The sequence below is a fragment of the Zonotrichia leucophrys genome, chromosome 13, assembly GCF_028769735.1.
Source record: "Zonotrichia leucophrys gambelii isolate GWCS_2022_RI chromosome 13, RI_Zleu_2.0, whole genome shotgun sequence".
Lineage (NCBI taxonomy): Eukaryota > Metazoa > Chordata > Aves > Passeriformes > Passerellidae > Zonotrichia > Zonotrichia leucophrys.
The window spans coordinates 12,192,656-12,205,529 of NC_088183.1; the positions used below are offsets into that span (position 1 = coordinate 12,192,656).

Consider the following 12,874-nt stretch of genomic DNA (forward strand, 5'->3'; position numbering starts at 1 on the left):
CCTTCAGCCCAATCCCTTTGTCCATCTGCACCTCCTGGTCATGGGCAGAGCAGGGACAGGATCCCTGCAGGGCAGCAGATCTGGAACCCTCCCAGCAGGCTCAGGAACCTGGGCCTGAGCTCCAGCTGCAGCATTGGCAATGTCAGTGGGGTGTTTCCCTTTTATTTTCTTTCTCAAAGGTGTTTGGTAGGTGAACATTTGAGATTTCACTATTAAAATAAGATGGGAACTTCAATATGCAAATAATAACTGTGCAAATTGATAAATTGATGGGCAGTTAATAGAGTCCTCAGATAATTTTAGTGTTCTGACTATCTGGGCCTTTGAGGGTAAGTTTATCAGTATTCAGCTCTCTCTCCTTAGCTTTTGTTATGGTAACAGAACAGGCTCTTCCTAAAACCATTTATTCATTTTTTATAGATTTTTTTTTCTTTTTTTTTTAATGCCTTCATTTTCCACATCAAATTTGAGGTAATTCAAATCAAGGAGCAAGGTGGCTGAGACCCTGAAGTCAGTGATTTCTTATTTTCCTCTCAAGGATGGTGTTGTTGGAGTGGCTGTGATTCTAATTGCAGCAGTATTGCATGCTGTGAGAGCAGATTCAACTCGCACAGGACTCTGCATTTTAAAAGAAAAAAAAAAGGAAAAAAAGCCCCAAAACAACAAAGAACTCCCCCAGACACCTCAGCTGCTTGGTTTTTCCAAAGAAATGCACAGGTACTCCTGTATAGATCCTGTAACACTGATTAAATGGCCAAAGGATTTTCTTTTGCAAATTTCTTGCCATATTCTTTTTTGAATTAAGTTTCCAAATGCCTGTCAAGTCCTAAGGAAAGTAATTCCATGCAAAAATATCAGATTCTTTAAGAGATTTTTATTCCAGCTGTTCTTTTTTCTCATTTTCCTTTCAGAGAACCAGTCTAGAAGTACTCTCTCTACCCATTGGCTGCCTGACTGTCAGTAATGTGAAGCTGATTAAAGAAATAAAAATAAAAAAAAAAATTTCCTCCCTGCAGGCAGCACATGCACACACATAGAAACCCCTCAAAACTTGGCAAGTGTGAGGTTTATTCCAAGGCTTCCTTCACTGGTATTTTCTAATTATTAATATTTCAGTTGTACCTGAATGTTTTAGGGATAAATATCTTTCTCTCTCTCTGTGCCTTTCCCACAGGACTTTCTGGTGAGCTTAAAAACTTTAACAAATAGAACCCCATATCCCACACCTATGTACCCTGAAGATCATCCCTCTGTGTCTCTTAATTGATGGCAAAATATCTCCCAAGAAGTCTTTGGCCCCCTGTGTTGGAGGAACACACAAATTCACTGTCAAGTTACCAGTGCAGACCAGCCCAGGGTGCAGCTGGGAGCACTGGTTGTACTGGTGGACTGAACCTGCTGTGTGTTCAGATGCCACAGGCTGCAAGAATGAGGTATCAAAATCACAGGGGTTTATTTCTTGATTTACCAAACAAATTTTTTATGTATTCATGCATACCTGCAGCTCTAAGTGTTAAAAAAACCTCATGCACATGTCTCATAGCTTGTCCTTCATTAGAATAAAAGGCCAAATCAATATAAAATATGTAATTTTATTGATGGTACAGTTAGATTTAGGGAAAAAAAATGTTTTGCCACTGATGAGATTTTCTACTCAGATGACACTAAATGTAATTCTGTTTAACTAAAGTGCAGATTTTGAAATCAGTTCTAATAAGCCGCTGATAGAAATCATCTTCCATGGATCTAATTTCATACCAGTTTAAGTGTTTTTCTCAACTGAATGCAACTCCAAATGAAGGAAATAAGCAGAAGGGTAGAAAGCAAGGAAACCTTGCAATATTTCTCACAATACCCCTTTCTCTTGCTCTTTATCATGGTGCCATTGGGCACAGCTCTCCTCTGACTGTGCGCTCCAGCCCTGTCTGAGCCCCCACCACAGGTTTGTCAAAGACAAATTATCCACTGCTATGTTGAAAGCAGCACTTAAAAATATCTGTATTAGAATACTTGGTGAGAGCTCAGAAAGTCACAGAATATTGCAGACAGCTCACAAACATGAAAGATGTGCGTTGTTCTCCTTCATTTGAAGCTGCAAGACTGTGTTTATTTGCCTTTATCTTTGTTTCCCATTAACTTAAATTTCCCATTTCATGAAGCCCTACTTTCTATTTCAACTCCTTCTGGTTGTTATTCTTCCTTCTTGCCTGTTCTACCTACCCTGACTAATTTTCTGTGTTCTAGTGCTTGTGATTTTCCCCTGCTCCGCTGCTGCAGTGTGGAGAACCCAATACCAAACTGGCAAAGGGGAGAGCAGGGGAAGGAGCCAGGCCACGAGGCTGAGCCAGTGCTTAAAGAACTCATCTTGGCTTTGGAGCAGGAGCCTCCTGCCAGTGACAACTGCTGGAGGATGGCAGCTCAAAATCCAGCAAATGGAGCTAGAAAAGTTGGTTTAAAGCGCTGTGCATCTGCTGGTCTCATCTCATTCATTTGGGTGTCATGTTTGTGGCTGGCCGGCTTTGATGGAGGTGAGGGGAATGCAATCAGCAAATTAACATGTGCCATCTTTGAGTGGCACCACAAAAAATATTGGGTCTTTCTTCTCTCTCTTTTTAATGGGCGTTGGAGGTGTTTGGCTCACATGAAGAAAGGCTTTAATGTACTAAAGAACACATGTTTTGTAGAAGAATAACTTTGGCATTTTAAGGGTTTTTTTTTTCTTGTTGTTATTGTATTCCCAAGAGTTTGTCCCTCTTTATAGAAGCAGTTTGGTAAGTGCTTGGACCTGTTCTTTTTGAACAGCATCAAACACTAGAATAAAACTGAATATCTTCTTTTGGGTACTCCTTTGGCAGCATAAAGTTCTACTATATCAGTATTCCTTCACTATTTCAGTGAGGATGTTTGTTCAGTCCAAGTAATGGAATTACATGGAGGTAGTAGTGCAGTAGCAGTGAGAAGAATCAGGCCAAGACACTTAATTTGACTCTAGCCAAGCACAGACATTTTTCTACCTTTTGGAGCTTTGTACAAGTTTGTGAGCAATAATTTAGTCTTTACTTTAAAAAAAATGCTATGCCACTACTTTGTACAGATTTAATATATGTGAGATATACATCAAGGAAAAAAATGTATTAGACAAGTACAACTCTTCAATTTCTCAACACTTAACATAAATAATTGCTGTAGTGTGAAGATTTAAATGGGGATTGCCACTTTTATAATTAATACTTTTTTGTTTCATTCTCCTTACTAATTGAAAATGGGCTTTCAATGCAGAATGCTTTGAAATTGTGTGAAGAGATGGAATTGGAAATGAACTTAATTAACTACAAACTGTCCAAATCAATCAGTGTTTCACAGTGCCTTTGTAATACACAGAGTTCATAATCGACTTGGGACTTGCCATAATACATATGCCATAATTGCAAAGTAATCATGCTAAGAGTGTCCAAAATTTAGTGTTGTGCTCTGATGCTCTACTGGAATGAAATGTCTGTGTTCATACACCAAAATGGATTGGGGGCAAAAGGGTGTGCTTTTCCATTAACCAAACTGAGAACTTCTGTGAATTAGGGCATTTCTCCAAGTGTGGCAGGGCTTTCAGGTGTTAATAGTCAGAAAAAATCCTTTGACTTCAATGTTCAATCAGTCTAGCATTTCAAATGGTAGTGTTCTTACTTCGCCATCCATGATGTTTGCAGCATGAAAACCATAACTTTATAAAAAAGATCAGGAAAAAGAAATCCTATGGAAAAACACTTGGCAAATCTTCTCTAAGTTTTCAGAAAATTTTTGCATGTAAAGCTTCTGCAGACTCAAGGCTGTTGAAAATATCTGACTTCTTTTCTATTGGGGTTGAAGTTTGTCTACAATTTTACAGAATCTTTTTGTACACAAATTTAGTAACTCTTTACAAAATTATAAGATGGTGCTTGCCTTTATACCTTGTGAATACCTTGGTTCTGCCTGAACAGTCGCTCTGCTTATGTTTTTGGTGTTTTTCCTAGAAACTTTGGACTTATTCATGCATTCTGTGTTGCTCAGATTATTCACTTCGCAATGTGGCCTGGGGTGGTTATAACTGGATTTCTCTCCATCAAAACTTACTTGATTTGAGCGGTTTTGCAGCTTGAAAATTCTTCTTTGTGTTGTTCCTCTACATTTCAATCACTATTTTCTGTTCTTATTTTTCTCTTGCCTTTAAATCTCTGATTTCCTTTAAACAAATCTCATGTATTGGGGACTTCAGAAATTCCAAAATTGTATGTCTGAGTCAAGTCTCTAAATCTCTGTCCTTCCAAAATTTCTATTTCAATTTCTCATCTTAAACTGAGATCTTCTAGAAAGTTGATGAACTAACTTCTAAAGGACTGGTAAAATATATTCATTCTGAATGCTCCAAGATCCTTACTGTCAGAAATGCTTTTGACTGTGACACAGCTGTTGGTGACAGTCTCTGGCCATAGGATACAGGGCTACCAGGATTCTGGGGCAGTGCTGACCTCTGGCCTTTCTGAACCAGATTATTTCCACTTTACATGTGAGTTATTGCTTAATCCTGACACTGATGGTGTAATGAGATTACTCTGATGTGATAGGTTTGCTATTTGGCTGGTGTGAAACCTCCCCTGTCTTTTTCAAAGAGAATTTCTGAAAATGGACCCATAGCATATTTATTATAGATTTTTTTTATACATTAATGAAATACTACGTAAATAAAATGTTTCAAATTTGCAGAACTGGAGAGAGAATGCTCATTAGTGATAGCTGTCAGGATACCAGCTACTGCCACATCCTTGTCACACTTAAAGCCATTTTTATAATGGTCAGTTGCTGATCCCTGGGCCTTTTTCATATGTTGTGGAGTTATGTGAGGTGTGTTATGCTGACACTGTGGAATTTTTAAGTGATTCTTGGGTTTATTATTTGAAATTCTGAGGGTGACAGGACTGCTAAGCCTAATTGAAAGGGTTTTTGCCTGATTAATTTTATGGACTATGTTAAAAAGGTTTGATTTTTTTTTTTTTTTTCTGGTCTGGCTTAAAATAATCAGAATATAGTGTTTTGCCCTTGTCATTTAAGGAACAGAGAGTGCTGTTTTATTCACTTGTCTAGATTGCTTGCTCTCTTTGGTATTAAAATGGAACATTCTGGTAATGACTATGGCCTTCTTCAACATGTTCTATTAACAGGACTTTATGAAAACAGAGAAAAACTATGAATAATGTACTCAGACTTTCTGACTGTTTAGAGAAAATAAATTCTTTCTAAACGGTGGAAAAATAATATAAGAAAATTAACTGACTTGTGCTGCTATAAAAATGGTAATTGTAAGGCTAAAATTTATCCTCCTTTCCCATACCAAGAAAACTATTAAGCATCTTTTTTTCCCTTCCCAAGTTTTCTTTTTTATGTGTGCTCCAGGAGCAGATATCTAAACAGACAAGCTGGTTTCTGTGGCATTCCTCTGTACTCAATGTTCATATGGAAAGTTAGCCTTTAACTCTAAGGTTGCTTATCCTGAAATCTGCTCCCTGGAGCGTCTCCTTCCCTCTCTCCTCCTTTTGTTCCCTGTTTTTTCTCCCGTTAATTTCTCTCTCCAAAAGGAGACTGCCAGGCTTGCTGAGGCTGTGATGCATCAGTTGCAGATGTCAGGAGCCCCACCTGAGCAAAGTTCCTGCTGTGTGACACAGCATCCCCTGTCAAGGGTGGGAAAGGATCCAGGAGAAGGCTGAGAAGCTAATGAAGTAAAGCTTGTTTGATTAATGGCTAGAGACCAGGCTGATGCCCTGACAGGGCCCAGACAAGGACAGGCCAGTCAAACACATCTTTTATTTCCCCAGAATGTCACCCTTCATGGATAGAAAGTGGAAACAAGGCACTTTTCCCCTCCCTTCCTCCATCTCTTCTCCAAAAGTTATGCTTTCTCCTGGTGTCCATGTTCTCTATCTATTTACATGAACAGCACATTGCTCAGTTCATATCCCTTATTTTTTTAGCAGACATTCTCCCAGGATGAAATTCTTGGGATGAAGGTTTTTCTCGCCTCCTTCAACATCTGCATTCATTTCCTGGGATCACAGGAGGGGGAAATGCTGTCTGCAGATTTTCCAAAGATATTCCATAGAGCTTGTTGCTTATTCCATGCACCAACATGAAGAGTGATCTGTACCTCTGCAGGAGATGTGCCTGACATTTTTTTTCCTTGAAGTCTGTGGTAGGGACGGTTTTGATGTTGATTACTGGTGCGTAAAGCTGGGCATTGGTAGAACTCCAGCTGGTGTCTCCTCCTGGCAGCGAGGGCTCTCTGCAGTGCTCTGGGCATGCTGAGCTGGCCTTGGAAACACCCAGCTGAACAAGCTCTTTTTCAAGTGGTGCAGTAGATGCGCACTTCCCTGATCCAGCCAAAATCATTATGCTTGGGCCAGTCCCTCCAGACATTCACCAAAATCTGCCCGTGTCTCCTTTGCCAGCTCCCCGTATGTCAGGTACCTTCAGCTTGGCCCAGCAGGGATTAGCTGGCAGGATGGAGCCAGCAGGAGCTGGGCTGGCTGTCTGGAGCTGTGTGCTAGGAAAATGAGAAGTTAAATATCCAATAAGTGGGATCTGAAGTGGTGTCCAGAGAGCAGAGGTCAAAGGAGCCAGCAGGCACAGAGAAGGGACAGTGGGGCTGCCAAAGAGAGCTGACTGTTCAAGGTGTGTGATTCATATTTATGTAGAAATATGCAAGCTGCTCAGCGACAGCTGAGCAGACACATACCTGGGGCTGAGCCCAGCCTGCCAGCTCAGGGAAGTTTCCTGGGAAGCAAGTAGCAGCCCCTGTTTTGGAAGGATGATAAGGTGGCACTTGCTGCGATAGGGACAGCAAGCTGCCCAGTTATTAGGGACTGCCAGCTGTCCTCAAGTGTGGCACTGCTGCCACCACAAATAGAGAAACTTTGCCCCTGATACCAATAAGCCTGCAAAGATGAATATTTGGAATATTTAGTGTCCTGTTTGCCACAGTGCTGAGCTAAGTGCTTGGACAGGTGAGTGTTCCCTCTGACAGTCAGTGCAGCCAGTAAACAGAGATTTTGATGAACAGTGAGCACTGCTGTGCATGGGCAAGTCACTGTTGATTTAGGTAATCTCATGCCCATAAAGGATTTTTTCATCACTTGCTAAGAAACAAGAAGCAGAGGATAAAGATGAGTTTCATCAGAAGGAGGTCATTCCTGGAAATCCTTTTGCATTTGAGTCTAATGTGTGAGAAAACAGACAAGTCTGCCTAAACAGAATAAAACAGAAAGCCAGATAATACCCATAAAGCTTCCAGATGCTGCCTTTTAGTCCACAGAGCCCCAGAAACAGATGAAGGGCAATTCAATTGCCCTTAATGATACTCCACTGAATACATGCTTTATTTCAAAAAGCCACCTGCTCTAAATGCCATGGACAAACGCAATGTAATGTACTAGTGTCGGTGTCTGTGTAAAACTGAGCACCATTTCAGGCATTCTGTGTCTTGTAAGCATCAAATATTTCACCTTGATACACAACAGAAAAGCTGACTGGGCACACCAGTGATATGGAATACTTTCCTTAAATTTGCTTTTAATTCCAGATTTATTGGTGTCATACAAGTGCAAAGAATAATAATAGTTGTGTGTTTATTTATTTAAATAAGGACATCTATGCAAAGGTATGATTCTTTGAGGTTAAAATAGAGCTTTCTGTGAAATCTTACACTGTGTAGATAGTCAGCACTGGTGAGGCCATGCCTTGAGTAGGGTCCTGTTCTGGGCCATGTATTTCAACAAAGAGATTGAGGGGCAGAGAAGGCCAACAAAGCTGAAGGGGGTAGAGGGTAAAGCCATGTGAGCAGCAGCTGAGGGAGCTGGCGATGTTTAGCCTGGGGAAAGGAAGGCTCAGGGCAGACCTTATGACTCTCTGTGCTCCTTGAGAGGAGGATAGAGCAAGGTGGGGGTCACCTCTTCTGCCAGACAGCCACTGACAGGACCAGAGATGCGTGACAAGTGACAGAACTGTCCTAAGATGTGCCAGGGGTGGGTTAGGCTGGATATCAGGCAGTATTTGTGCACTGAAAAGGGTGATCAGACATTGGAAGGGGCTCCCCAGGGAGAGTCACCACCTTTGACTGTGCTCAAGAAATGACGAGTTTGGGATTTGATGCTGCTGACAATGTGTTGACTGGCCAAAGGTTGAGCTAGATCTTCTTGGAGGTCCGTTCCATGGTTTGGAAGAGGTTGGATGGAGGTTTTAACGAGTCTGTGTCATGCTAAACTGATATCCTGGAGGGATTTCTTCAGGAAAGAACCCTGTAAGGTGGGACAGTGTAGGTGTGCATGGGTTTGTATTCATTGTTGTGATGTAAGGACACATTCCTGTGGGAATATTGACACAGGTTTGAATGTGAGGTTAAAAGGAAAAGTTTTTGTCACTGCATTTTAGGAGATTGCTATTTTGCATAAACTAAATTGGCAGCTGCTGTGTGGAGCTCACAAAGAACCAATAATGAGGCAACAGTTAGGAACAACTTCAAGGGATGAGGTTTTTTTTAAATCTATTGCTGAGGAAGTGCTGCAGATGAGTGTTTTGTTCTCTTTGTTGGATCAATAATATTATCTAAGCAGGCAGGGCTGAAGCCTTCTGTTACTGCAGAAGTGCTGGAAATGTTTTCCATGGTAAAGGGTGTTGGTCTGGGTGAATTTCTGCCCTCCCAAAGATTGTTGAACTGAACCAAGTCCTTCAAACTCTTCCAGGCCCGCTCCAGTCTGGGAGCCGTGATGTACTAGCAAAATGTTGTGTTTTGAGACAGTAATATCAGGAAAGAGATTTTTTAGATGCTAAATAGGTGCTGGATAAGAAAATAAACTCACATCACTGAATTTCATATTAAATTTCTCTTGCAGCTTACTGTCATTCTCTTTGAGAAGGCCTTACACACAACTGGGTCTCATAAGAACTGTGAGAGAATTAGCTAACAAGTTTGTTTTCATTATTTCACTCATTTTACTTTATCACTTCATTATCTCAGTAATTGTTCTCCACTTCATTTAAACTAATCAACTGTTTGTTATGGTCATTCTTACTATAGTTCTCTCTTAGGAGTCCCTGGGTTCTTTAAGATATTGAATTGAGCTAAATGTCTGGAGTAGCAAGGATGAAGGGAGAAGAAATGTTGAGGCCAGGGAATATTGTTTGTGCTGCTCTTGGGCATTTTTCATCTGTAACTTGCACTGAAATTAGGTGCGCTCTGGAATTGAACCTCTAGGAATGAAGGACTGTGGCAAGGGCAGAGAGTGCATCTCAGGCCCTCTCACTTAAAAGCCTTATCAGCCCGGAGTGTAGGATGCTGGTGACTGATAGGGGAGGTAGAATATGTATATATGTGAACACTGTGCTCCCTGTTATCTTTAAAATACAGTGGGTTTGACTATACTGATTTTACAAGTAGTATATTGCATCATTTATTTGGGAGTCCAACATGACTGCATATACAATTTTTGGAAGTGAAAATACAGAGAGCCTCAGAGTGCTTTGCAAGCAAATTTCAGTAAATCAGTACGTCCTCTGAGTATGACAGAACAGTTAAACTGTTGTTTCAAATTCTAGATCACACTGTTTTCATCACTCTCTAATCTCATATTCTCCTTTAAATTATAAATTGCCCAAGTGGCTTGGACTAAGCCAAGGGAACTTTTGGGATGTATTTAATATGGTTTTATTAGCTTTACTGGAGGCTCAGGGTATGATTTGGTGTGTTGGAGACCTATCTACATTCAGTGATGCCTCCCTCAGGATTCATTCCCTTTTAATGAACAGTGAGAGACAGTGGCAGTGTGTGATGTACGTTTTAGCGTGGCTGATGAGTTTGTGCAGTTAAAAAGTGTGTCATTGTTATTTACTCTGTGTTATTTACACTGCAGGCCTCTCAGAGGCCCCAGCCCCATTGCACTAGGCAGTGTGAAAGTGCAGAGAGTATCTCTATTTTTTAGCTGCTTTTCCTGAGAATTAGAGGCAAAGGTAAGACTTGAAAGAAGTCAGGACGCCTTTCTCCTCCTCAGGTGCAGTTAATGTTCTGGGGCATGGCATTGAACAATGTGTCATTGATGGTGGGGTGTTTATTTCAGAGTTTTTTGGCATTCTAGGAATTGTAACATTAATGGGATCTTTGCTGACTTTGTCTCCATGATTCCATTTTGCTGTTTGGTTCAGGAAAGGGGGCTACTAAGTAAATGAAATACTCATTAAATTCACTAAAGCCTCAGGAAACAAGACTACATGATGAAGGGAGAGTCTCTGTAACAGAGTGAATCTGAGCTCTGAAAAGCTGATTTTATTTAATAATAAGTTTAGATTTGAGTGTTATTATTGGAAGTTTGGTCTACTATGAGTAATGTACTTTTGTGTAGCCAAAATCAGTCAGTTTAGTAAATTCTGTGTATTTGTTGAGAAATTAAGAAGGACTTTTTGTAACAAAAATGCTGCCTAAGGGGCATACAGGATTTTATAAACATTCTGAGTTTTCCACCACTGTCATAGTGAGAGATGCTCAAAGCAAAGGCCCATTAAAACATCCTAATTTGGTTTAAATGCCAAAATAAGCCATCTTCCTAAGGCACACTGAATGTAACTCAGTAAAGAACAGATACCTCAGAAGAATACAAATGCATCATAGTGCTTATTTAAAAAAAAAAAAAACCAAAGTTAGTGGGGTGGAATAGCATTTTATGTACTTGACAGCGTAATTATGTCTATTTAAGTAGATGCATAGGTTTTGTCTACGGTGGTAGAATTTTTAGGACTTTGTAAGTAATGATCCAAATTAATCAGTTGCTATGGCTCAGTATTCCTGAATATAGATTATCTTCAGGAACTGTAACAAATGAACCCCATATAAGACAGAGTTTCACTAAAGCATTTTCTGGTGTTCTTAGTTTTGTGTTGCTAATTTTAATTGACTCTAAGGCAAAGTTTAGCTTGAAATGAATTATTTCTAAATCACGGAATATTTAGAATAAATGATATTGAACATGGGAGCAAAACACTTTTATGGAGCTCTGCTTTACAGCATGGCAAACCACTAAGATTAGCAGCTATGAAAAATTGTAATTGAAGAGCTTGATGTGGTATTGTAAATTTTATGTAAAAACCTTAAAAACTCTTATGTATTTCTTACTCTCAATAGGTGCAGAGAGGACTTAATATCCAAATGTCCATACAAACTGAGAATCTTTCCACACTAGATTCAGTCCAAAGTTTTCTAAGATTTACCACACAGAAAAAGTTAAAAGTGACTTGGCTACATCCTCTCCCCTTTCAGTGGAGGCCTGCTGTGCTGGAGAGACATAAAACCAACAACTGCTAAATTACTGTAGTGCTGTTAGTGCTTTCTGCATTTGTTAATAGGAACTGTTATCACAACGAGACACACCAAAACTCTACTTGTGCATGATCTCTACTTCTTTTAATATTTTCTGAACTTTATATTTAAAGCTTTATTATGTCAAATTTTCCTGTTATATTTTTAACAATCTTCCTAATAACTAATTGAAGCTTATCTGAAACCAATCTTTTCCTACTCTGCTGTAAGAATTAGCCTAATTTCCTCAACAGAACTAGTGTTCTCTTTAATTGTTCTGCCTGTGATAAAATGGACTATCTGAAATTCTGGAATAAGTGAAATTTATTTTCTCTTTAGTAAAGCATGATTTGCCATGCTCTGCAGGCACAGAGTTTGTGGTGATTGGAGTGGGGCTGGCCCAGCCCCATCCCCATGGGCACAGCTGTGAGCAGCACTGACAGCAATGAGCCAGGGAGTGCCCAGGGGCACCGAGCACCCACCAAAGGGAGCAGAGGGCACACAGGGGCAGGGCATCAACAGGAGGGGATAAAGGGTTGGGCTGGAGAACAAGGAGGGCAGATGCTTGAAGCCTTCTGATGAGATATGATGTTACTCTGTATGGGCTGAAGCTGTCTGAAATTGTGTGGTGATGCTCTGTGCATTGTGGCCATCTCACTGTGACATGTGCTGTGACATGCTCTGCCCTGGAGTGACAGACAGGTACCCAGAGAGTGTTGAGCATCCTGCCATGTGATGGGACTGATTCCTGCTGTGTGGTTGGCCTTATCTGCCTTGCCCTGAGGAAGGAAGACCAAGCACTTTTGGGAAATGCAAGAGAGCAGCTGAGGAGTGCAGGCAGCAGCCCTTCCTGCAGAGGAGATGTGCTGCAGCATCCTGTGGTAGCTGAAACTTTCCTAAGCCCTTGCAGATATTTTCCTGGTACTGCACAGTGCTATAATTAGAGAGAGAGAGTGTGTGCACCTTTATCCAGGTGGGAATCCTCTAGCCTGATGGGGATATTTATTTTTGTGGCGGTCTTTGAGAAAGCAAGTATTCATGAGCTTTCCTAGAGGTGTGAACTGAATCCTTCCATTGCCAGCTCTGGAGCTCATAGCCGGATGTTTTGTTAGGCTCAACTCTCGGTAGTACCTTCTGTTCCTTCTCCTTTGCTGTAGGTGAAAAGACAGACCATCCCTGAACTTAAAATGCTATGTTGTATCTTCTAAGAGGGCAAAGGGGGGAAAAAATGAGGAAAGAAAAAATCAAAAACCTAAATAACCACCAAAACCTCCCATGAAAAAGCTGTAATTCTTATGCAGATACAGCTGGAGGAAGGTGACTGCCATGGGTCAGAGCAGAGTGAAAAGGTCAGGGACTGATGGATGCCTGTAACCTCGGTGGCTGTTATCTGTGCCTCTGTTCCTTGATGAATTGCATAGAGGACAGGCTTTCTTGGTTGTTACTCTGCAGGTCTGTGGAGTTCTTCTATGGTAACGCTGCAATCTTTGTCCTTTCCATATAGTT

The 12,874-nt window shown here is 40.7% G+C and overlaps 1 long non-coding RNA gene across 1 annotated transcript in view; it reads left to right on the forward strand.

Moving 5' to 3' along the window:
- Positions 1-1,229: 1,229 nt before the first annotated feature.
- LOC135453486 (uncharacterized) overlaps positions 1,230-12,874 on the forward strand; it is a 29,507-nt gene continuing 17,862 nt past the window's right edge. Inside the window, exons 1-2 of the long non-coding RNA XR_010441876.1 lie at positions 1,230-1,433; positions 2,245-2,528. This is a non-coding gene — a long non-coding RNA (uncharacterized LOC135453486). The remainder of the gene's footprint in view (positions 1,434-2,244; positions 2,529-12,874) is intronic.